Source organism: Pseudophryne corroboree, chromosome 1 (assembly GCF_028390025.1).
Source record: "Pseudophryne corroboree isolate aPseCor3 chromosome 1, aPseCor3.hap2, whole genome shotgun sequence".
In the NCBI taxonomy this organism is placed as follows: domain Eukaryota; kingdom Metazoa; phylum Chordata; class Amphibia; order Anura; family Myobatrachidae; genus Pseudophryne; species Pseudophryne corroboree.
The window spans coordinates 57,521,168-57,546,581 of record NC_086444.1 but is presented as its reverse complement, the minus strand read 5'-3'; the positions used below and the strand labels follow the sequence as shown (position 1 = coordinate 57,546,581).

The window sequence follows — 25,414 nt, the reverse complement described above, 5'->3', positions numbered from 1 at the left end:
CATGGGAGACCTGAGGGATAGGTGAAGGGACCCATGGGAGACCTGAGTAATAGGTGAATGGACCCATTGGGAGAACTGAGGGATAGTCAAAGGAACCCATGGGAGACCTGAGAGACACGTGAAGTGGTCCAGGATAGACCTGAGGGTTAGGTGAAAGGGCCCCAGGATAGACCTGAGGAATAATAGAAAGGACCCATGGGAGACCTGAGGGATAGGTGAAGGGACCCATGAGAGACCTGAGGAATAGCTGAAGGGACTCATTGGGAGACCTAAGGGATAGGCGAAGGGGCCCAGGGGAGACCGGAGGGATAGCTGAAGGGGCCCAGGGGAGACCTGAGGGATAGGTGAAGTGACCCATGGGAGACCTCCGGGATAGGTGAAGGGACCCATGGGAGACCTGAGGAATAGGTGTAGGGACCCAGGCGATACATCATGAATAGGTGCAAGGACAAGAACTGAGAAATAGTTATAACAATGTGTGTGGTGTCACACTAGTGTGTATGGTTTCAAGGGTCCTTTTCATACATTTTAGCAGTCTTGCACGTTGTGAAGTGTTTTTGTACAGCTCACAAGGTCAGTTCTTGCAGCTTTCATTTAGCAAATGTTCTATGCTCCAGAATTACCAATGCTGTACATTATCGCTTCTATCCGCCTCAAGCACACCAAGGTCATATTTCTTATCTAAATAATGACTAAACATATTGCAAATCTGCAGCTTCAGAAGAACCTACTGTATCTATCCACTTTCAAATGAAAGTAATAGTGTAGGATGTTACAGTAGGTGTAATAACAGTGGTGGAAATATGTTGCAATAAATTACTTGTAAGCGGGCAAATGTAACACGTAATTAAGCAGAGACAAATTGGAGGAAATGGTCAATATTAAGCTTATTGGAGCCTCTTTAAAGACTTGAGGTTTGAGTCTTTACTTTACTCACTGCCAGCAGCAGGATCCTTTGTATGCGTACCACCACACACCATCAATAGTAAATAGAGATGCGCTATTCAATGGCCCCCTTCCAAAGGCAATCCTTAGGAGGAGGGTAGCGGGTATAGATCACCTGGGCCAGGGACTCTGTAGGCCCTCCCCCCATGATGTCATTGCCACGTACCCTATTTTGCATGTTTGCACACATCGTAGGTATGTAAGCACCAAAGCGGCTTAGTCACACTCCCTCCAGTGGCCACTACTCCAAGTACACGGGTCCACTGGTGTCTTGGTGTCATGGCTTATGCCCTTCTTTCTATATAGAAATATGTTACATCTACAGTAGGGATATGAGGTACTAGCCTGTTTATGAGGAGTTGCAGCTTCCTGATTTTTACCCAAGTAAACAAATATTGCACAAAATATTTTGGGGTGGAAGGTAGAAGCCGCAAGTGTTGCCACTCATGACAAATTATGGGGCAGATGTATTAAGCCTGGAGAAGTGATAAAGCAGTGATAAGTGGAAGGTGATAACGCACCAGCCAATCAGCTCCTAACTGTTATTTCTCTAACGTCCTAGTGGATGCTGGGAACTCCGTAAGGACCATGGGGAATAGCGGGCTCCGAAGGAGGCTGGGCACTCTAGAAAGATTTATGACTACCTGGTGTGCACTGGCTCCTCCCACCATGACCCTCCTCCAAGCCTCAGTTAGATCTTGTGCCCGGCCGAGGTTGGATGCACACTAGGGGCTCTCCTGAGCCTCTAGAAAGAAAGTATAGAATTAGGTTTTTTATTTTCAGTGAGACCTACTGGCAACAGGCTCACTGCAGCGAGGGACTAAGGGGAGAAGAAGCGAACCTGGCTGCTTGCAGCCGGATTGGGCTTCTTAGGCTACTGGACACCATTAGCTCCAGAGGGATCGACCGCAGGCCCAGTCCTTGGTGTTCGGTCCCGGAGCCGCGCCGCCGTCCCCCTTACAGAGCCAGAAGCAAGAAGAGGTCCGGAAAAACGGCGGCAGAAGACATCAGTCTTCACCAAGGTAGCGCACAGCACTGCAGCTGTGCGCCATTGCTCCTCATGCACACCACACACTCCGGTCACTGATGGGTGCAGGGCGCTGGGGGGCGGCGCCCTGAGCAGCAATATAAACACCTTGGCTGGCAAAAATACATCACATATAACCCCCAGGGCTATATGGATGTATATTAACTCCTGCCAGATTCCATAAAAATGCGGGAGAAAAGTCTGCGAAAAAGGGGCGGAGCCTATCTCCTCAGCACACTGGCGCCATTTTTCCCTCACAGCTCCGTTGGAGGGAAGCTCCCTGGCTCTCCCCTGCAGTCTGCACTACAGAACAGGGTTAAAACAGAGAGGGGGGGCACTAAATTTAGGCGCAGTATAAATTATATAAAAGCAGCTATAGGGGACATAACTCAGTTAGTCCCTGCATTATATAGCGCTCTGGTGTGTGCTGGCATACTCTCACTCTGTCCCCCCAAAGGGCTTTTGTGGGTCCTGTCCTCATTGGAGCATTCCTTGTGTGTGTGTGCGGTGTGTCGGTACGGCTGTGTCGACATGTTTGATGAGGAGACTTATGTGGAGGCGGAGCAGATGCCGATAAATGAGATGTCGCCCCTGTGGGCCGACACCAGAGTGGATGGATAGGTGGAAGGTATTAACCGACAGTGTCAACTCCTTACATAAAAGGCTGGATGACGTAACCGCTATGGGACAGCCGGCTTCTCAGCCCGCGCCTGCCCAGACGTCTCAAAGGCCATCAACGCTCCCTCAGATGGCAGACACAGATGTCGACACGGAGTCTGACTCCAGTGTCGACGAGGTTGAGACATATACACAATCCACTAGGAACATCCGTTACATGATTCCGGCAATATAAAATGTGTTACACATTTCTGACATTAACCCAAGTACCACTAAAAACAAAGGGTTTTATGTGTGGGGAGAAAAAGCAGGCAGTGTTTTGTTCCCCCATCAAATGAGTGAATGAAGTGTGAAAAAGCGTGGGTTTCCCCGATAAGAAACTGGTAATTTCTAACAAGTTACTGATGGCGTACCCTTTCCCGCCAGAGGATAAGTTACGCTGGGAGATATCCCCTAGGGTGGATAAGGCGCTCACACGTTTGTCAAGGTGGCACTGCCGTCTTAGGATACGGCCACTTTGAAGGTACCTGCTGATAAATAGCAGGAGGCTATCCTGAAGTCTGTAATTACACACTCCGGTACTAGACTGAGACCTGCAGACTGCTGCAGCGTGGTCTGTACCCCTTTCAAACAGGGATACTATTTTGCGAACATAAGACGTCGTCTTATATATGAGGGATGCACAGAGGAATATTTTGCCGGCTGGCATCCTGAATTATTGCAATGTCCATTCTGTCAGGAGGGTATTGGAGACCCGACACTGGACAGGTGATGCTGACTTTAAAAGGCACATAGAGCCTTATAAGGGTGAGGAGTTGGTTGGGGATGGTCTCTGGGACCTCGTATCCACAGCAACAGCTGGGATGAAAATATTTTACCTCAGGTTTCCTCACAGCCTAAGAAACGCACTGTATTATCAGGTACAGTCCTTTCGGCTTCAAAAAAGCAGGCGGGTCAAACGAGGGAAGAGGGAAAAAAAGCTGCACCAGCAGCCAGTCCCCAGAATCAAAATTCTTCCCCTGCTTCCTCTGAGTCCACCGCATGACGAGGGGGCTCCACAGGCGTAGCCAGGTACGGTGGGGGGCCGCCTCAAAAATTTCAGCGATCAGTGGGCTCGCTCACAGGTGGATCCCGGGATCCTTCAAGTAGTATCTCAGGGGTACAAGCTGGAAGTCGAGGCGTCTCCCCCCCGCCATTTACTCAAATCTGCCTTGCCGACAACTCCCTCAGGCAGGGAGGCTGTGCTAGAGGCAATTCACAAGCTGTATTCCCAGCAGGTGATAGTCAAGGTGCCCCTACTTCAACAAGGACGGGGTTACTATTCCACACTGTTTGTGGTACCGAAACCAGCCGGTTCGGTGAGACCCATTTTAAAATGGAAATCCTTGAACACTTACATAACAAAGTTCAAGATGGAATCGCTCAGGGCGGTTATTGCAAGCCTGGACGAGGGGGATTACATGGTATCCCTGGACATCAAAGATGCTTACCTGCATGTCCCTATTTACCTTCCTCACCAGGAGTACCTCAGATTGTGGTACAGGATTGCCATTACCAATTCCAGACACTACCGTTTGGACTGTCCACGGCACCGAGGGTGTTTACCAAGGTAATGGCAGAAATAATGATACTCCTTCAAAAAAAAAAAAAAAAGGGAGTTTTTATTTATCCCATACTTGGATGATCTCCTTATAAAGGCAAGGTCCAGGGAGCAGTTACTGGTCGGAGTAGCACTATCTCAGGCAGTGGCGGAACAAGCGAGCGGTGGGCCCAGGTGCGACAAAATGCTTTGGCCCCCCCCCCCCACATATCCCCACACACACACATCCCATCCAGGTCCACCCCCTCACCCCTGGAGAGGATCTGGTGAGGGGGACCTGCTCAGGGCCAGAGAAATGGATACCTAGCAACAGTGCCGTAACTAGACATTTTAGCACTGTGTGCAAGAAACGGCATCGGAGCCCCACCCCTGCATGCAAAACGGGCAGTGCGCGCCGTAGGCGCGCGCAAAAATACATAGTGGCGTGGCTTCATGGGGAAGGGGTGTGGCCACAAAATAATACCATTTCATAAAACGGTACACAGTAGTCTCCATTATTCAAATTACGTCGCACAGTAGCACCACTACACCAGGTAGAGACCCTTTTACACCTTACAGCGGACAGATTCCTCTTTTTACACATTACAGCAGACAGCGTGCACTTTTTACACATAACGGCAGACAGCGTGCCCCTTTTACACATAACGGCAGACCGCGTGCCCTTGTTACACATAGCGGCAGACAGCGTACACTTTTTACACATAACGGCAGACAGCGTGCCCTTGTTACACATAACGGCAGACAGCGTACACTTTTTACACATAACGGCAGACAGCGTGCCCTTGTTACACATAACGGCAGACAGCGTACACTTTTTACACATAACGGCAGACAGCGTGCCCTTTTTACACATAACGGCAGAGAGCGTGCCCTTTTACACATAACGGCAGACCGCGTGCCCTTGTTACACATAGCGGCAGACAGCGTACACTTTTTACACATAACGGCAGACAGCGTGCCCTTGTTACACATAACGGCAGACAGCGTACACTGTTTACACATAACGGCAGACAGCGTGCCCTTGTTACACATAGCGGCAGACAGCGTACACTTTTTTCACATAACGGCAGACAGCGTGCCCTTGTTACACATAGCGGCAGACAGCGTCCCCATTTTTACACATTACGGCAGGCAGATTTCCCCTTTGTACACATTGCGGCAGCCAGATTACCCCTTTGTACACATAGCGGCAGGCAGATTACCCCTTTTTACACATTGCGGCAGGCTGATTCCCCCTTTTTACACATTACGTCAGGCAGTCCCCCATTTTTACACATTGCGGCAGGCTGATTCCCCCTTTTTATACATAGCGGCAGGCATTCCCCCCTTTTTATACATAGCGGCAGGCAGTCCCCCATTTTTACACATTGCAGCAGGCAGGCCCAAGAAAGAAAGAAAGTAAAAAAATAAAGAAAGAAAAAGAGAAAAATAAAGAAAGAAAGAAAGAAGAATTATACTTACCCTCTCCGCCGGCTCAGGCTCCTCGGTGCAGCTGCGTCAGACGACGATTCCCGGGCAGTAGAGAATGAGGAGGAGGGAGGTGGAGGAGGGAGCCGCAGCAGCGCTTTGTTACTGGTGGAGGCGTTGCTGCTGCTGCTCCTCTGCTTCCCTATAGGCTGTTCTCGGAAGACAGCCTATAGGGAAGCAGAGGAGCAGTAGCAGCAGCGCCTCCACCAGTAACAAAGCGCTGCTGCGGCTCCCTCCTCCACCTCCCTCCTCCTTCCCCCGTCCGTGCCGCTGCTCCTCTCCTCGCCGGGCGGCTGTGCGCTGCGGGCAGCGGTTGCCCGCAGCGCACAGCGGCATGTAATGAGTCAGTTTGACTCATTACATGCTTGGGCCCCTGGACAGAGGCGGGCCCCAGTGCAGTGCACTGCTTGCACTGCCGGTAGTTCCGCCTCTGATCTCAGGAGGTGCTACAACAGCATGGCTGGATTCTGAACATTCCAAAGTCACAGCTGGTTCCTTCCACTCGCTTACTGTTCCTGGGGATGATTTTGGACACAGAACAGAAAAAAGTGTTTCTCCCGCAGGAGAAAGCCAAGGAGCTGTCATCTCTAGTCAGAGACCTCCTAAAACCAAAAAGGGTATCGGTGCATCGTTGCACACGAGTCCTGGGAAAAATGGTGGCTTCATACGAAGCAATTCCATTCGGCAGGTTCCATGCGAGGACCTTCCCGTGAGACCTCTTAGATAAGTGGTCGGGATCGCATCTTCAAATGCATCAAATGATAACCCTGTCTCCAAGGACCAGGGTGTCTCTACTGTGGTGGATGCAGGGTGCTCATCTTCTAGAGGGCCGCAGTTTCGGCATACAGGACTGGGTCCTGGTGACCACGGATGCCAGCCTTCAAGGCTGGGGAGCAGTCACACAGGGAAGAAACTTCCAGGGCCTATGGTCAAGTCAGGAGACTTCCCTACATATAAATTCTGGAACTGAGGGCCATTTACAATGCCCTAAGTCAGGCAAGACCCCTGCTTCAAAACCAGCCGGTACTGATACAGTCAGACAACATCACGGCAGTCGCCCATGTGACCCGACAGGGCGGCACAAGAAGCAGGATGGCAATGCCACAAGGATTCTCCGATGGGCGGAAAATCACGTACTAGCACTGTCAGCAGTGTTCATTCCGGGAGTGGACAACTGGGAAGCAGACTTCCTCAGCAGACACGACCTACACCCGGGAGAGTGGGGACTTCATCCAGAAGTCTTCCTGCTGTTGGTAAACCGTTGGGAAAGGCCACAGGTGGACATGATGGCGTCCCACCTCAACAAATGGCTAAAGAGATATTGCGCCAGGTCAAGGGACCCTCAGGCGATAGCTGTGGACGCTCTAGTGACACCGTGGGTGTACCAGTCGGTTTATGTGTTCCCTACTCTGCCTCTCATACCAAAGGTACTGAGAATAATAAGATGGCGAGGAGTAAGAACGATACTCGTGGTTCCGGATTGGCCAAGAAGGGCTTGGTACCCGGAACTTCAGGAAATGATATCAGAGGACCCATGGCCTCTGCCGCTCAGACAGGACCTGCTTCAGCAGAGGCCCTGTCTGTTCCAAGACTTACCGCGGCTGCGTTTGACGGCATGGCGATTGAGCTCCGGATCCTGAAGGAAAAGGGTATTCCGGAAGAAGTCATTCCTGCGCTTATTAAAGCCAGGAAAGATGTTACGGCAAAGCATTATCACCGCATGTGGCGGAAATATGTTGCATGGTGCGAGGCCAAAAAGGCCCCAACAGAGGAATTTCCACTAGGTCGATTTCTACATTTCCTGCAAGCAGGAGTGAATATGGGCCTAAGTCTAGGCTCCATTAAAGTACAGATCTCGGCTCTGTCGATTTTCTTTCAAAAAGAATTAGCTTCAGTACCTGAAGTTCAGGCATTGTGAAAGGAGTGCTGCATATTCAGCCCCCGTTTGTGCCCCCTGTGGCACCTTGGGATCTCAACGTGGTGTTGAGTTTTCTTAAAATCACATTGGTTTGAGCCACTAAAAACCGTGGATCTAAAATATCTCACGTGGAAAGTGGTCATGTTATTGGCCTTGGCTTCAGCCAGGCGAGTGTCAGAATTGGCGGCTTTATCATGTAAAAGCCCTTATCTGATTTTCCATATGGATAGGGCAGAATTGAGGACTCGTCCCCAATTTCTTCCTAAGGTGGTGTCAGCGTTTCACCTGAACCAGCCTATTGTGGTGCCGGCGGCTACTAGTGAATTGGAGGACTCCAAGTTGCTAGACGTTGTCAGGGCCCTGAAAATATATGTTTCCAGGACGGCTGGAGTCAGAAACTCTTACTCGCTGTTTATCCTGTATGCACCCAACAAGCTGGGTGCTCCTGCTTCTAAGCAGTCTATTGCTCGCTGGATTTGTAGTACAATTCAGCTTGCACATTCTGTGGCAGGCATACCACAGCCAAAATCTGTAAATGCCCATTCCACAAGGAAGGTGGGCTCATCTTGGGCGGCTGCCCGAGGGGTCTCGGCTTTACAACTTTGCCGAGCAGCTACTTGGTCAGGGGCAAACACGTTTGCAAAATTCTACAAATTTGATACCCTGGCTGAGGAGGACCTGGAGTTCTCTCATTCGGTGCTACAGAGTCATCCGCACTCTCCCGCCCGTTTGGGAGCTTTGGTATAATCCCCATGGTCCTTACGGAGTTCCCAGCATCCACTAGGACGTTAGAGAAAATAAGAATTTACTCACCGGTAATTCTATTTCTCGTAGTCCGTAGTGGATGCTGGGCGCCCATCCCAAGTGCGGATTGTCTGCAATACTTGTAAATAGTTATTGTTAACTAAAGGGTTATTGTTGAGCCATCTGTTGAGAGGCTCAGTTGTTTTCATACTGTCAAACTGGATATAGTATCACGAGTTGTACGGTGTGATTGGTGTGGCTGGTAAGAGTCTTACCCGGGATTCTAAATCCTTCCTTATTATGTCTGCTCGTCCGGGCACAGTGTCCTAACTGAGGCTTGGAGGAGGGTCATGGTGGGAGGAGCCAGTGCACACCAGGTAGTCATAAATCTTTCTAGAGTGCCCAGCCTCCTTCGGAGCCCGCTATTCCCCATGGTCCTTACGGAGTTCCCAGCATCCACTACGGACTACGAGAAATAGAATTACCGGTGAGTAAATTCTTATTTTTTCAAACCCGTAATGATTGGCTGGTGCATTATCTCATTCCCCTTATCACTGCTTTATCACTTCTCCAGGCTTAATACATCGCGGAGGGGGGGTTATGCTTAGGCACTAGAAGGGGGGGGAGGTTAGGGTTAGAATGCATGGACGGGAAGGTTAGGGTTTGGTACCAGGGAGGGAGGGTGAGGGTTTGACTTAGAAGGGGAGGTTAGGGTTAGGCACCAAGCAGGGAGGGTTAGGGTTAGACAGCAGGGAAGGGAGGATTAGGGTTAGACAGCAGGGAAGGGAGGGTTAGGGTTAGACAGCAGGGAAGGGAGGATTAGGGTTAGACAGCAGGGAAGGGAGGGTTAGGGTTAGACAGCAGGGAAGGGAGGGTTAGGGTTAGACAGCAGGGAAGGGAGGGTTAGGTTAGACAGCAGGGAAGGGAGGATTAGGGTTAGACAGCAGGGAAGGGAGGGTTAGGGTTAGACAGCAGGGAAGGGAGAGTTAGGGTTAGGCACCAACGATGAACGATACGCAGCCCCACGGTCGTTCATCGTTGGTGCCGGCTCGTTTATACCTGCAAGCCAATATGAACAATATCGTCCATATTAGCATGCAGGGCTAATCCGCCAGTGTGTAGGGCCCTTTAGACAGCAGGAAAGGGAGGGTTAGGGTTAGGCACCACTTGGGAGGGTTAGGGTCAGAGGCGTAACTAAGGCAGGGCGAGTGGGGCATGTGCCCTGGGCACCTTGGCAAGCCCAGCAGAGGGGGGGCGCCGCCGGCGGCCAGGGCATCATGCCCACTTGCCCCCGACCCGCTGCAATGTGAGGGGAGGAGAGCGCAGCGTCTCTCCTGCCCCTCAATGTGCTCACTACCGCGCTGCAAGCGGCGCTGCGTGTGTGTCCGGTCTCCGGCGGCGTTAGCCAATCAGAGCTTGCGGACCGGCTCCTGATTGGCTGCCGGTCCGCGAGTTCTGAGTGGCTAACAAACCGGCGCCACATTTAATATAGCCGCCGCCGGAGACCTGGAGCGTTGAGGGGCAGGAGAGGCGCTGCGCTCTCCTCGCCTCACATAGCAGAGGGAAGCGGTGATGACGTTCCTGACTGAAGTAAGCGGCGGGGGGGGGGGGGGGGGAGTCTTGTATCTGGCACTGTGGGGCATTGTAACTGGCACTTTGGGGCATTGTAACTGGCACTGTGGGGTATTGTAACTGGCACTGTGGGGCATGTATCTGGCACTGTGGGGCATTGTAACTGGCAGTGTGGGGCATTGTAACTGGCACTGTGGGGCATTGTAACTGGCACTGTGGGGCATTGTATCTGGCACTGTGGGGCATTGTATCTGGCACTGTGGGGCTTTGTATCTGGCACTGTGGGGCTTTGTAACTGGCACTGTGGGGCATTAAAACTGGCACTGTGGGGCATTGAAACTGGCACTGTGGGACATGTATCTGGCACTGTGGGGCATGTAACTGGCACTGTGGGGCATTGTAACTGGCACTGGGGCATGTATCTGGCACTGTGAGGCATTGTAACTGGCACTGTGAGGCATTGTAACTGGCACTGTGGGGCATTGTAACTGGCACTGTGGGGCATTGTAACTGGCACTGTGGGGCATGTATCTGGCACTGTGGGGCATTGTAACTGGCACTGTGGGGCATTGTAACTAACACTGTGGGGCATTGTAACTGGCACTGTGGGGCATTGTATCTGGCACTGTGGGGCATTGTATCTGGCACTGTGGGGCATTGTAACTGGCACTGTGGGGCATGTACCTGGCACTGTGGGGCATTGTAACTGGCACTGTGGGGCATTGTAACTGGCACTGTGGGGCATTGTATCTGGCACTGTGGGGCATTGTATCTGGCACTGTGGGGCATTGTAACTGGCACTGTGGGGCATTAAAACTGGCACTGTGGGGCATTGAAACTGGCACTGTGGGACATGTATCTGGCACTGTGGGGCATGTAACTGGCACTGTGGGGCATTGTAACTGGCACTGTGGGGCATGTAACTGGCACTGGGGCATGTACCTGGCACTGTGAGGCATTGTAACTGGCACTGTGGGGCATTGTAACTGGCACTGTGGGGCATTGTAACTGGCACTGTGGGGCATGTATCTGGCACTGTGGGGCATGTATCTGGCACTGTGGGGCATTGTAACTGGCACTGTGGGGCATTGTAACTGGCACTGTGGGGCATTGTAACTGGCACTGTGGGGCATTGTAACTGGCACTGTGGGGCATTGTATCTGGCACTGTGGGGCATTGTATCTGGCACTGTGGGGCTTTGTATCTGGCACTGTGGGGCATTAAAACTGGCACTGTGGGGCATGTAACTGGCACTGGGGCATGTATCTGGCACTGTGGGGCATGTATCTGGCACTGTGGGGCATTGTAACTGGCACTGTGGGGCACTGTGGGGCATTGTATCTGGCACTGTGGGGCATTGTATCTGGCACTGTGGGGCATTGTATCTGGCACTGTGGGGCTTTGTAACTGGCACTGTGGGGCATTAAAACTGGCACTGTGGGGCATGTAACTGGCACTGGGGCATGTATCTGGCACTGTGAGGCATTGTAACTGGCACTGTGGGGCATTGTAACTGGCACTGTGGGGCATTGTATCTGGCACTGTGCGGCATTGTATCTGGCACTGTGGTGCATTGTATCTGGCACTGTGGATCTGACACTGTGGGGCACTGAGTATCTGGCACTGTGGGGCAATTGTGTATCTGGCACTGTGTAAAAAGGGGACTCTGCATGCATACTGTGCAAAAATTGAATGAAGGGTGTGCTGAGAGACGACACAAGGGGTAGGTGATAGTCATGTTGGCACGCCCCATTTTCAGTGGCCACACCCCTTCTGGTGTGTGGCCGCGCCCATTGCACATACTTCTTTTTCTGTGTGTGTGTTGTTGTTTTTTTCCGGGGGGGGGGGGGGGGGCACTCTTCATCTTGCCCTGGGCTCCGAAAACCCTAGTTACGCGTCTGGTTAGGGTACTTTCTAGGGTGTGTCAGGATTCCGATGGTCAGGAAGCCGCTGTCGGTATTCTGACCGCCGGTATCCCGTCCATCGCGATATTATACTGAATCCATCCCACACAACTGTTATACTCTCTCCAACTCATTACAATCTCTGTCCGGAAAACACAATCTGTTCCCTACAGGATGAGCTACTCAGGTGACTCTCCTGTGATTCAGTGGGATTACCTTTGCTCTGCTTAACTCAAAATGTCAACAACAAAATGTCCACAATGATGGTGTCGACATTGCTGAAATTTTGACACGAAACATGACAACATCTGCACAATGTCGACATGTGAAATGCCAACATTCTCAGAATGGGATAGGCTGTGGGAGGGGAGGGCTTAGACTGGGGGTGGAGGGGGAAAGATAGGGTTAGTCTGCAGGTGGAGGGTTAGGGGTTAGCGTTACTCGCCACTGCCGTAACTGCTGTAGGATGAGCTGTCTAGAACCATCCGACGACTGCCGGAACACAGTGCTGGAGCCTCCAGACCTGCGGAACAAGGTAAGTCAATGCTGGATCACCAGGAACGCTATACCGACATTCTAATTATGTAGACGTTTCATCAATGTGAACGTCAGTACAGTCAATGTCAACTTGCTACATGATGACACTACAATTCTGTCGACATTCTCATGTCAACATTATGAATGTCGACAAAATATACCCAGCTTGTTTTTGGACAGAACTTGAATCAATAAAGTGGTGGGCAGCGGTTTTGGAGAGTCATTTATTTAGTGCAGATGTATATTTTTTATTTATTTCTCTGACGTCCTAGTGGATGCTGGGAACTCCGTAAGGACCATGGGGAATAGCGGGCTCCGAAGGAGGCTGGGCACTCTAGAAAGATTTATGACTACCTGGTGTGCACTGGCTCCTCCCACGATGCCCCTCCTCCAAGCCTCAGTTAGATTTTGTGCCCGGCTGAGGTTGGATGCACACTAGGGGCTCTCCTGAGCCTTTAGAAAGAAAGTATAGAAATTAGGTTTTTTATTTTCAGTGAGACCTGCTGGCAACAGGCTCACTGCAGCGAGGGACTAAGGGGAGAAGAAGCGAACCTGCCTGCTTGCAGCCAGCTTGGGCTTCTTAGGCTACTGGACAACATTAGCTCCAGAGGGATCGACCGCAGGCCCAGCCTTGGTGTTCGGTCCCGGAGCCGCGCCGCCGTCCCCCTTACAGAGCCAGAAGCAAGAAGAGGTCCGGAAAATCGGCGGCAGAAGACATCAGTCTTCACCAAGGTAGCGCACAGCACTGCAGCTGTGCGCCATTGCTCCTCACACACACTTCACACTCCGGTCACTGAGGGTGCAGGGCGCTGGGGGGGGGGGGGGGGGGGGCGCCGCGCCCTGAGAAGCAATAATAACACCTTGGCTGGCAAAAATACCACAATATATAGCCCCAGAGGCTATATATGTGGAAAATACCCCTGCCAGAATATAGGAAAAAGCGGGAGAATAGTCCGCGGAAAAGGGGCGGAGCTATCTCCCTCAGCACACTGGCGCCATTTTTCCCTCACAGCTCCGCTGGAAGGAAGCTCCCTGGCTCTCCCCTGCAGTCTACACTACAGAAAAGGGTAAAAAAGAGAGGGGGGGCACTAAATTTAGGCGCAGTATACATTTATATAAAAAAAGCAGCTATAGGGGACATAACTCAGTTAGTCCCTGCATTATATAGCGCTCTGGTGTGTGCTGGCATACTCTCACTCTGTCCCCCCAAAGGGCTTTTGTGGGTCCTGTCCTCTGTTGCAGCATTCCCTGTGTGTGTGCGGTGTGTCGGTACGGCTGTGTCGACATGTTTGATGAGGATAATGATGTGGAGACGGAGCAGATGCCTTTAGAAGGGATGTCACCCCCTGCGGGGCAGACACCTGAGTGGATGAGCTTATGGAAAGAAATGAGTGCACGTATAGACTCCTTACATAAGAAATTTGACGACATGCCAAATGTGGGACAGCCGACTTCTCAGCTCGTGCCTGTCCAGGCGTCTCACAGGTCATCAGGGGCTCTAAAACGCCCGCTACCTCAGACCGCAGACCCAGATGTCGACACTGATACTGACACCAGTGTCGACGACGATGAGTCTAACCTGATGCCCACTAAGGCCATTCACTGCATGATTGAGGCAATGAAAGAGGTGTTACACATTTCTGATATAAATACAGGTACCACTAAAAAGGGTATTATGTTTGGGGAGAAAAAACTACCCGTAGTTTTTCCCCCATCAGATGAATTAAATGAAGTGTGTGAAGAAGCGTGGGCTTTCCCTGATAAAAAAATTGGTAATTCCTAAGAAGGTACTAATGGCGTTCCCTTTCCCGCCAGAGGATAGGTCACGTTGGGAAACACCTCCTAGGGTGGATAAAGCGCTCACACGTTTGTCTAAAAAGGTGGCACTACCGTCTCCGGATACGGCCGCCCTCAAGGAACCTGCTGATAGAAAGCAGGAGGCGATCCTGAAGTCTGTATACACACACTCAGGCATTATACTTAGGCCAGCTATTGCGTCAGCATGGATGTGCAGTGCTGCCGCTGCGTGGTCAGATAAACTGTCAGAAAATATTGACACATTAGACAGAGACACGATCCTGCTAACCATAGACCATATCAAAGACTCAGTCTTATATATGAGAGATGCACAGAGGGAAATCTGCCGGCTGGCATCTAAAGTAAGTGCATTGTCCATTTCTGCTAGGAGAGGCTTATGGACTCGCCAGTGGACAGGAGATGCAGATTCTAAAAGGCACATGGAAGTTTTGCCGTATAAGGGTGAGGAATTATTTGGGGATGGTCTCTCGGACCTAGTTTCCACAGCAACGTCTGGGAAGTCAGCATTTTTACCCCATGTCCCCTCACAGCCTAAGAAGGCGCCATTTTATCAGGTTCAGTCCTTTCGGACCCAGAAAAACAAGCATGGAAAAGGCGGTTCTTTTCTGTCCAGAGGCAGAGGTAGGGGAAAAAGGCTGCAACAAACAGCAGGTTCCCAGGAGCAAAAGTCCTCCCCCGCTTCTTCTTCCAAGTCCGCCGCATGACGGTGGGGCTCCACAGGCGGAGCCAGGTACGGTGGGGGGCCGCCTCAAGAATTTCAGCGATCAGTGGGCTCGCTCACAGGTGGATCCCTGGATCCTTCAAATAGTATCTCAGGGGTACAAACTGGAATTCGAGGCGTCTCCACCCCACCGGTTCCTAAAATCTGCCTTGCCGATTGCTCCCTCAGACAGGGAGGCGGTGCTAGCGGCAATTCACAAGCTGTATTCCCAGCAGGCGATAATCGAGGTACCCCTACTTCAACAAGGCCGGGGTTACTATTCCACACTATTTGTAGTGCCGAAACCGGACGGTTCGGTGAGACCCATTTTAAATTTGAAATCCTTGAACACATACATAAAAAAATTCAAGTTCAAGATGGAATCGCTCAGGGCGGTTATTGCAAGCCTGGACAAGGGGGATTACATGGTATCCCTGGACATCAAGGATGCTTACTTGCATGTCCCCATTTACCATCCTCACCAGGAGTACCTCAGATTTGTGGTACAGGATTGCCATTACCAATTCCAGACGCTGCCGTTTGGACTGTCCACGGCACCGAGGGTATTTACCAAGGTTATGGCGGAAATGATGATACTCCTTCGAAAAAAGGGAGTTTTAATTATCCCGTACTTGGACGATCTCCTACTAAAGGCGAGGTCCAAGGAACAGTTGTTGGTGGGAGTAGCACTATCTCAGGAAGTGCTGCACCAGCACGGCTGGATTCTGAATATCCCAAAGTCACAGCTGGTTCCGACGACACGGCTACTGTTCCTGGGTATGATTCTGGATACAGTCCAGAAAAAAGTGTTTCTCCCGGAGGAGAAAGCCAGGGAGTTGTCATCTCTAGTCAGAGACCTCCTGAAACCAAAACAGGTATCGGTGCATCACTGCACGCGGGTCCTGGGAAAGATGGTAGCTTCTTACGAAGCAATTCCCTTCGGCAGGTTCCATGCCAGAATCTTTCAGTGGGACCTGTTGGACCAATGGTCCGGATCGCATCTTCAGATGCATCGCTTAATAACCCTGTCTCCAAGAACCAGGGTGTCTCTACTGTGGTGGCTGCAGAGTGCCCATCTTCTAGAGGGCCGCAGGTTCGGCATACAGGACTGGGTCCTGGTGACCACGGATGCCAGCCTTCGAGGCTGGGGGGCAGTCACACGGGGAAGAAACTTCCAAGGACTATGGTCGAGTCAGGGGACTTCCCTTCACATAAATATTCTGGAACTAAGGGCCATTTACAATGCCCTAAGTCAAGCAAAATCCCTGCTCCTACACCAGCCGGTGCTGATCCAGTCAGACAACATCACGGCAGTCGCCCATGTAAATCGACAGGGAGGCACAAGAAGCAGGATGGCGATGGCAGAAGCCACAAGAATTCTCCGATGGGCGGAGAATCATGTACTAGCACTGTCAGCAGTGTTCATTCCGGGAGTGGACAACTGGGAAGCAGACTTCCTCAGCAGACACGACCTCCACCCGGGAGAGTGGGGACTTCATCCAGAAGTTTTCCAGATGCTGGTAAACCGTTGGGAAAAACCACAGGTGGACATGATGGCGTCCCGCCTCAACAAAAAGTTAAAAAGATACTGCGCCAGGTCAAGGGACCCTCAGGCGATAGCTGTGGACGCTCTAGTGACACCGTGGGTGTACCAATCGGTTTATGTGTTCCCTCCTCTGCCTCTCATACCAAAGGTATTGAGAATAATAAGAAAGCGAGGAGTAAACACAATTCTCGTGGTTCCGGATTGGCCAAGACGAGCGTGGTACCCGGAACTTCAAGAGATGCTCTCAGAGGACCCGTGGCCTCTACCGCTCAGACAGGACCTGCTACAGCAGGGGCCCTGTCTGTTCCAAGACTTACCGCGGCTGCGTTTGACGGCATGGCGGTTGAACGCCGGATCCTGAAGGAAAAGGGTATTCCGGAAGAAGTCATTCCTACGCTTATAAAAGCCAGGAAAGATGTTACGGCAAAGCATTATCACCGCATATGGCGGAAATATGTTGCATGGTGCGAGGCCAAAAAGGCCCCTACAGAGGAATTTCAGCTAGGTCGATTTCTGCATTTCCTGCAAGCAGGAGTGAATATGGGCCTAAAACTAGGCTCCATTAAAGTACAGATCTCGGCTCTGTCGATTTTCTTTCAAAAAGAACTAGCTTCAGTACCTGAAGTTCAGACATTTGTGAAAGGAGTGTTGCATATTCAGCCCCCGTTTGTGCCTCCTGTGGCACCTTGGGATCTCAACGTGGTGTTGAGTTTCTTAAAATCACATTGGTTTGAGCCACTAAAAACTGTGGATCTAAAATATCTCACGTGGAAAGTGGTCATGTTATTGGCCTTGGCTTCAGCCAGGCGAGTGTCAGAACTGGCGGCTTTATCATGTAAAAGCCCTTATCTGATTTTCCATATGGATAGGGCAGAATTGAGGACTCGTCCCCAGTTTCTCCCTAAGGTGGTGTCAGCGTTTCACCTGAACCAGCCTATTGTGGTGCCTGCGGCTACTAGGGATTTGGAGGACTCCAAGTTGCTAGACGTTGTCAGGGCCCTGAAAATATATGTTTCCAGGATGGCTGGAGTCAGAAAATCTGACTCGCTGTTTATCCTGTATGCACCCAACAAGCTGGGTGCTCCTGCTTCTAAGCAGACTATTGCTCGCTGGATTTGTAGTACAATTCAGCTTGCACATTCTGTGGCAGGCCTGCCACAGCCAAAATCTGTGAATGCCCATTCCACAAGGAAGGTGGGCTCATCTTGGGCGGCTGCCCGAGGGGTCTCGGCTTTACAACTTTGCCGAGCAGCTACTTGGTCAGGGGCAAACACGTTTGCAAAATTCTACAAATTTGATACCCTGGCTGAGGAGGACCTAGAGTTCTCTCATTCGGTGCTGCAGAGTCATCCGCACTCTCCCGCCCGCTTGGGAGCTTTGCTATAATCCCCATGGTCCTTACGGAGTTCCCAGCATCCACTAGGACGTCAGAGAAAATAAGAATTTACTCACCGGTAATTCTATTTCTCGTAGTCCGTAGTGGATGCTGGGCGCCCATCCCAAGTGCGGATTGTCTGCAATACTTGTAAATAGTTATTGCTAACTAAAGGGTTATTGTTGAGCCATCTGTTGAGAGGCTCAGTTGTTTTCATACTGTCAAACTGGATATAGTATCACGAGTTGTACGGTGTGATTGGTGTGGCTGGTATGAGTCTTACCCGCGATTCAAAATCCTTCCTTATTATGTCAGCTCGTCCGGGCACAGTGTCCTAACTGAGGCTTGGAGGAGGGTCATAGTGGGAGGAGCCAGTGCACACCAGGTAGTCATAAATCTTTCTAGAGTGCCCAGCCTCCTTCGGAGCCCGCTATTCCCCATGGTCCTTACGGTGTTCCCAGCATCCACTACGGACTACGAGAAATAGAATTACCGGTGAGTAAATTCTTATTTTATTTTCTCTGGTTTCGTGGCCAAGAATTTTAGGGAGCCCCTTTGATTATACTGGGACCCTTGGCAAATTGTATTCTCCATGTGTTAGTTTCCGGTGCTGGATAGATACTAACCTCCCTGTGAGCAGCTTTTAATCATCTTACTGGTTTCCACATCCCATACTGGTTTCCACGTCCCTACGTTGTAAGGACCACAATGACCATTAGTAAAAGAGATTCAACCTGCAGGCAATTTTCAGTTATCGTTTTGTACTTTACATGCACACCTAAGAGTTTTACTTAAGCCCAGCAGTGCTTGCCTTAGTTGCCCTTGGATATGACACAGTTCAGCTTTGCTATGTACATTAAGGGCCCGATTCTGCACGCAAGGTCTAATGCAGCCACATATAGTGATTTTTCTGCAAACTGCATATACACCGCAGTATAAATACACATCTTTACATATCCCCTGGCAATTCTGTGTCAGGTGCATCTGAGTCGTTCCTCCCTACCCGTCAAATAGGTGTATGCATGGAAGATAACGTAAAGTAGACATGTTGCCATAGTTACAATATATTCTGAGTTGTGCATATGTCTAGCAGACGCCTGTTTGAGTCGCATCTCTTGCACTCAGTATGGGGTAGGTGTAAGTGCTCGGGCGGACAGAGGCCTGAGCCGCAGAGACTCAGAATACGGGCTGCTACTCGCATAAGCCTTTCGTTTGCAGCCGGCATATGAAATTTAGAATACGGGGCCTAATTCAGACCTGATCGTTGCAGGTCTCAACTGCGCACATGCTGGACAGCTGATGGCAATCTCAGCCCTGCAATCGCCTCTGCCTGATTGACGGGGGGGGTTAGGGCCTAGCCCTGTGCTGGCCGTCCCCCCGCATGCCTGAGTAACTGATCGTAGGCGTGCAGCTACGATCAGGTCTGAATTAGGCCCACAGTTCTATCATCAGAGCAGTTCGACCTCGCACCTCTCTGAACAGGTGACTTGTTTAGTTGCTTGGCAGGTAATGTAGCGGCCAACACCTTTCAGATGGCAGGTATAACTCACCTGGTGATTTTATAAACCTCCTAATGATAATGTGTGGACCCCTTATTCAAAAGTAAAGCATTCAGTACCTTTAATACCAAGAAATAATGACACGGAGACTTGAATTTGGCAGAAAATTGTTAGCTATTTATTGTACCCTAACCATTAGAAAACCTGTAAAATGAAAATTTTAGTTAACATGCCGATTCAGCCGGCATATGGTGGCAGAAAAAAGAACGCCTATATTCAACTGACGATAACCTCAAAACATTAAATTTCCAAACTATCCTAATTTTAACACAAACTATAAAATAGGTAATAGGTGCCCGACTCAGACCCCCACGGTGACTACCCACCCTGATGGGTGATGACGCTGCCCCCGGACGGGTGGTCAAGCGGCCTTAAAAGTCAATGGAGGTGAGTGCACCTAAACCACACCAAACTGTAAATCACTGCAACTAACAAGACAAACTACAACCTGCCGTTCTTTTCCGCCAACAAATAGCCAACGATAAAACCATACTAACAATTCAAAGCCAAGGCACTCCGTGCCAGAACCTCTACCAAACAGGGTGGGAGGGCGGGAAGGCAATTCAGCAGCAAGAGAGACCAAGCTGGCCTAGCAGTCGCTATATATACTGAACCCTCCCCTCTCTACCATGGGCTGTACTTTTCCTCACAGCTAGGTCCACCCCTCACAGGAGGTTTAACTCTCTCTATTCCTATGCAGTCATTTCGCTCTCCTTACGGACACATCTGTAATTATGTCCTATAAGTCTCCCGGCAGATGAGATTTCTTTGCAGAAATAATACAGTAAGAAGAATACAGAAGAGGTAGGGATCCCCACACCCATCTGTGTTGCATTTTGAGAATTCCGATCCGACCAGCCAGTCTGCTTTACACCTGGGGCATTGCTGAAGGCTATAACCTGCAGTATTTGTCTCTTTCAGAAACCGGGCGATGAATGCCAGAGGGGAATAAATACCTGACATTGTTTACTTTGAAGAACAACATTTTTTGTCTCTGCGGGTCACCACCTTGCATGTACCAGCCAGTACCTCTAATATAATGTTTTAGTGTCTTGCAACAGGTTGCGCTTCTGTGTGAACCAAATTCTACTTTTACATATCACCCCGTCCGTATAAACTCCATCAATATTTGTCTCTGTGCCTCTCTGACGTGCAGATTTGTGTATAGGTCCGGAACCACTAACCCAGGGCACCCTGCAAGTGCCCCACGGGACCCAGTTTGGGATCCAATGCTCTGTGTTACCAAGATATACTAGTTCAATAGGGGGATTACTAAGAAAATCAATGCTAGTTAATGGTGAGGTGCTGTAACTCTTAGCAACCATTGCACCAGTTTCTGTCAGTTTTGTACCACAGTGTAGAATACTATTGTAATTGTGTTTGGTGTTTTGTATGTTTAAAGTACCTGTGCACCAGTTTTTTAAATCTCCCCCCCCCCCCCCCCCCCCCCATCCCTTTCCTAAGTGAGTCATTCTGGGGCTTCACCACAAGCAGCTCATATCATTGGTAGCGAATGATGGGTTAAGAATCCCAGTACTAAATAAACCCCGGCGGATCCTACCTTCCACTCTCAGGGGACATATCCATGTAATAATGCGCAGTGAGGGGGGGGGGCTCTCCCCAACATCTGCCACTGCTAGAGCCAGATGCATGACCACCATCCTGCAGGAACGGACAGGAGGACCGGTAAGTATAGCGGGAATGGGATGGGGGAGCTCAGGGTGGACTGAAGTGACTTACAGATGTGTCCCCCCCTTATCTTACCTACGAACGATTTGCATGTGCGTACGCATCACGATTGTGACTACGCACCATGCAATCCCGTGGGGGGCGGGTGCGTACGCAGTGCACGTTCACAGGCACACTAGTCATGGCAATCGTTCCACGATTGATAATAATCACAGGTAAGATGAGGCTGGACACATGTAGCAGAAGTAAAGGGCCAAGGGGGTAATTTCAAGTTGATCGCAGCAGGAAATTTTTTAGCAGTTGGGCAAAACCATGTGCACTGCAGGGGGGGCAGATATAACATGTGCAGAGAGAGTTAGATTTGGGTGGGTTATTTTGTTTCTGTGCAGGGTAAATACTGGCTGCTTTATTTTTACACTGCAAATTAGATTGCAGATTGAACACACCCCACCCAAATCTCTCTCTCTCTACAAATGTTATATCTGCCCCCCCTGCAGTGCACATGGGTGGTCATTCCGAGTTGTTCGCTCGCAAGCTGCTTTTAGCAGCTTTGCACACGCTAAGCCGCCGCCTACTGGGAGTGAATCTTAGCATAGTAAAATTGCGAACGAAAGATTAGCAGAATTGCGAATAGACACTTCTTAGCAGTTTCTGAGTAGCTCCAGACTTACTCGGCAACTGCGATCAGTTCAGTGCTTGTCGTTCCTGGTTTGACGTCACAAACACACCCAGCGTTCGGCCAGACACTCCCCCGTTTCTCCAGACACTCCCGCGTTTTTCCCAGAAACTGCAGCGTTTTTTCACACACACCCATAAAACGGCCAGTTTCCGCCCAGAAACACCCACTTCCTGTCAATCACATTACGATCACCAGAACGAAAAAAAAACCTTGTAATGCCGTGAGTAAAATACCTAACTGCATAGCAAATTTACTTGGCGCAGTCGCAGTGCGAACATTGCGCATGCGCAATTAGCGGAAAATCGCTGCGATGCGAAGAAAATTACCGAGCGAACAACTCGGAATGAGGGCCATGGTTTTGGCCAACTGCTAAAAAATTTCCTGCTGCGATCAACTTGGAATTACCCCCCAAATGTAATAGAGTGAGAGTTTCAGAAAGTGAGAGATTTGGTAAGGTTTTTCAGATTTTTTTTAAAGTGGCAATCATTTACACTGCAAAACCAGGTTGATCTTGCTGTGTAAATGATTGGCACTTTAAGAAAAACTGCAAAACCTTACCAAATCTCTCACTTTTTGAAACTCTCACTCTATTACATTTGGGCCAAAATGTCTTTGTAACCCATGAGTTATTTTAGCATTTAAAATGTTTAAACGCAGCCTGTAACATGACAGTTGGGAGCTGATTGGTTGGTACTTTATCTCTCGCCACTTTATTACCCTCAAAGGCTTATTGGTCTATTTACTAAGTCTTGGATGGAGATGAAGAGGACGGAGATAAAGTACCAGCCAATCAGCTCCCAACTGTCAATTTTCAAACACAGCCTGAGACATGGCTGTTATGTGCTACTTTATCTGCATCTAAGGCTTAGTAAATAGACCCCTCTGTGCATCTCCCCCTTTCATACTGTTATTTTGCTATTTAATTTCGAGGCTGCAATCGTCAAGGCTTGACACTGTAATATAAATTGCATTACATTTGCTTTCATCGTCTTTCTCAAATGAAAGTATCCTGCATTTCCCTCAAAACGACGTACGGAAGACGTTGATCATCCCTGAGTGCTCGCACGCCACATTTAAGTTCTTCATTATCTTTCCAGCGCTACGCGGTGAATCAGATGTGATTCCCCCCTCTGCTTTCCATGTTGTGGCGTGCGGATATTTTTATACATGTTTGTGTGGGCACATTATTACACGCTCCCATATGTCTGTGTGTGTGTGTGTGTGTGTGTGTGTGTGTGTGTGTGTGTGTGTGTGTGTGTGGGGTTTAGTGCACTAAGATATATTGTTGCTCTGTGTGTTTTATTGCGCAGAATAACCTTTATGAGATTCCCGAGCAGCACCCTAGTTAAATGACACAAGTTGCTGCGTAGGTTTTCCAGTCACAGCAGAGTATGTATTTGGTTGCAATGTGGTTGAGTCACAAGAAAGATTTGCCTGAGGTGAGTTCCTCATATCCGTGTGGAGATTGAAAAGGCACGCCTTCTCGTCTTCATACACTGCTGGGATAGAAGCCTCCACACTGCTGTGTTCTCAGCCACAAGGGTGGTGCTAGGACAGACAGAACTTGAAGACGGAGTGCTGCAAGACCAGGGCACGGGCATCGAAAACTGTAAGTTCCTTAGACATTTCTCATTCACTCCAGCGGGGATGCAGGGATGGGGGGGGGAATTGTCTGTGTGCCTGCTGCAACTATTGGGATACAGCCGGGATCTGCAGCCAGTGCTTCCTCATTAGGATCCTTCCTCCAGGAAAAGTTTATATAGTGGATGTGGAATGTGCTGGTTATTTAAACACATTCATAATGAGTCCTGTCAGTCACAGGCCCGTGTGTCTGACAGGAGCGTCGGCATGTTTTTTAATTATGCAGACAACCGTATCAGTCATTGGGTGAAGCTTATGACATGTGTCCCCCGGGCACGGTAGGAACAGCTGTTAGGCAGCTGGCAGTGCCCACGTTAAACGTTACGTGCCCAGTGCACAGGAGAGACGCAGGTAAGTCAGCGTGACCAAACACAGGAAGATTGCCAGACGCCTTTTAATGTGTAATCAATCTTCTCAGGAAGGAGATCTTCAGATACACGTGAAGTATTTGCAGTGGGCATGGTATAATACCAGTTCAGGGCATGTCTGCCATTCTACGCTGCCTTCAGTCCTTATAGGTAACTTGCAGTGTTTGCCATGCTTCTGTTATTGTATTTGTACTGCGTTGTTGCTGCATTATGAGACGCATTTTGGCAAATTCCCGCAACCTAGCATCTGCGCCATTTAAAAAATTTTTGGGGAGGTGCCTGTATTTTTTTGCAGTACTTTCTACAATATAGCAATTAGTTTATTACCGCATATTGGGTTCTGATGCCCACATCATTTTCTCCAACTGCATTTGGATGTTGTTGCTATCACTTGGGTGATACAGTGATATAAATGCTGTTTGACCGTATAAATTAGATGAATCGCAAAGTCTTCTAGGCAGTACGGTATATATGAATTGGAAATATTTCTAAAACCTGCAGTAGGAAGTTTAAAGATTGAAAAAAAATTGGTATACAGTCATTATGGAGACAATCAGAATTACACCCTAATGCAGTCTGGGCGACTTTCTGGGCTTGCATGGCATAGGTGGACGGTGCAGGTGATTGTCGGGGTGATTACATCTTTATGGCTATATAATACCGAAATGACTGGCATTGTAATGCAGGGGCGTGACTAAAATGATGCAACTCAACGCAAATCCTGTCATCGGGCGCCGAGATCGCCAACTTTACTCAGGAAGTGGGCGGTGACAGACAGGTTCTGGGAAACTTGAATACTCTTCTGGGCGGCTGAGTTTCGGGAGCCTCCCGGCCTTTCCAGCACAGTGGATAAGTATGCCATAATGGCAACAGCCAAAATGTCACCACATGATTCTATGGATAGGGTTAGGTTTTGGCTGCAGTTAGGGTTAAAAGAAAAAAAAAAATGAATACTAGCGCACTTTTAGAAACACTACATATAAAATAATTTTAAGATAAACATACTGTAGCTTATTGGTGCCATACTCATAAAGAGAAAAAGGTATGCAGATGTTTCCTCTTACAACTTTGCTCCATGCGCTACAAGTCGCGTTACACATAACGCGTGAGTGACGCGTGACATGTTTTTTTTGCGTTTTTTTGTGAATATGCGGCTTAGACGCAATGTAATGCAATAGGATGCACAAGCAGCTTCTGCTGATTAAAATGATATGCAGCATGCCTATACTATGGGGGTCATTCCGAGTTGATCACTATCTGAAAATGTTCGCTGCGCAGCGATGATGCAAAAAAAAACGGCACTTCTACACATGCGTATGCGGCGCAATGCACACGCGCAACGTACTTTCACAACAGCCGATGTAGTTTCACACTACTGGCTGCAGAGTGATTGACATGAAGTGGGCGTTTCTGGGTGTCAACTGACCGTTTTCAGGGAGTGTTCGGAAAAACGCAGGCATGGCTGGGCGAACGCAGGGCGTGTTCGTGAAGTCAAAAAAGGAACTGAACAGTCTGAAGTCATCCATCGCAAGCGCTGAGTAGGTCTGAAGCTACTCTGAAACTGCACGAAATTATTTTGTAGCCGCTGTGCGATCCTTTCGTTCGCACTTCTGCTAAGCTAAAATAAATTCCCAGAGGGAGGCGGCATAGCGTTTGCACGGCTGCTAAAACCAGCTAGCGAGCGATCAACTCAGAATGACCCCCTAT

At 49.6% G+C, this 25,414-nt stretch overlaps 1 protein-coding gene across 3 annotated transcripts in view; it reads left to right on the top strand.

Moving 5' to 3' along the window:
• Positions 1–25,414, top strand: part of RAB27B (RAB27B, member RAS oncogene family) — a 450,874-nt gene that overhangs the window by 286,701 nt on the left and 138,759 nt on the right. The window contains exon 1 of one of the 3 annotated variants that reach the window (XM_063959920.1): positions 23,110–23,307. The exons of the other annotated variants lie outside the window; for them this stretch is intronic. The gene's annotated coding sequence lies outside the window, so the exon portion shown is untranslated. Of the gene's footprint in view, positions 1–23,109; positions 23,308–25,414 lie in introns of those variants that run through there. 3 annotated transcript variants of the gene reach the window in all.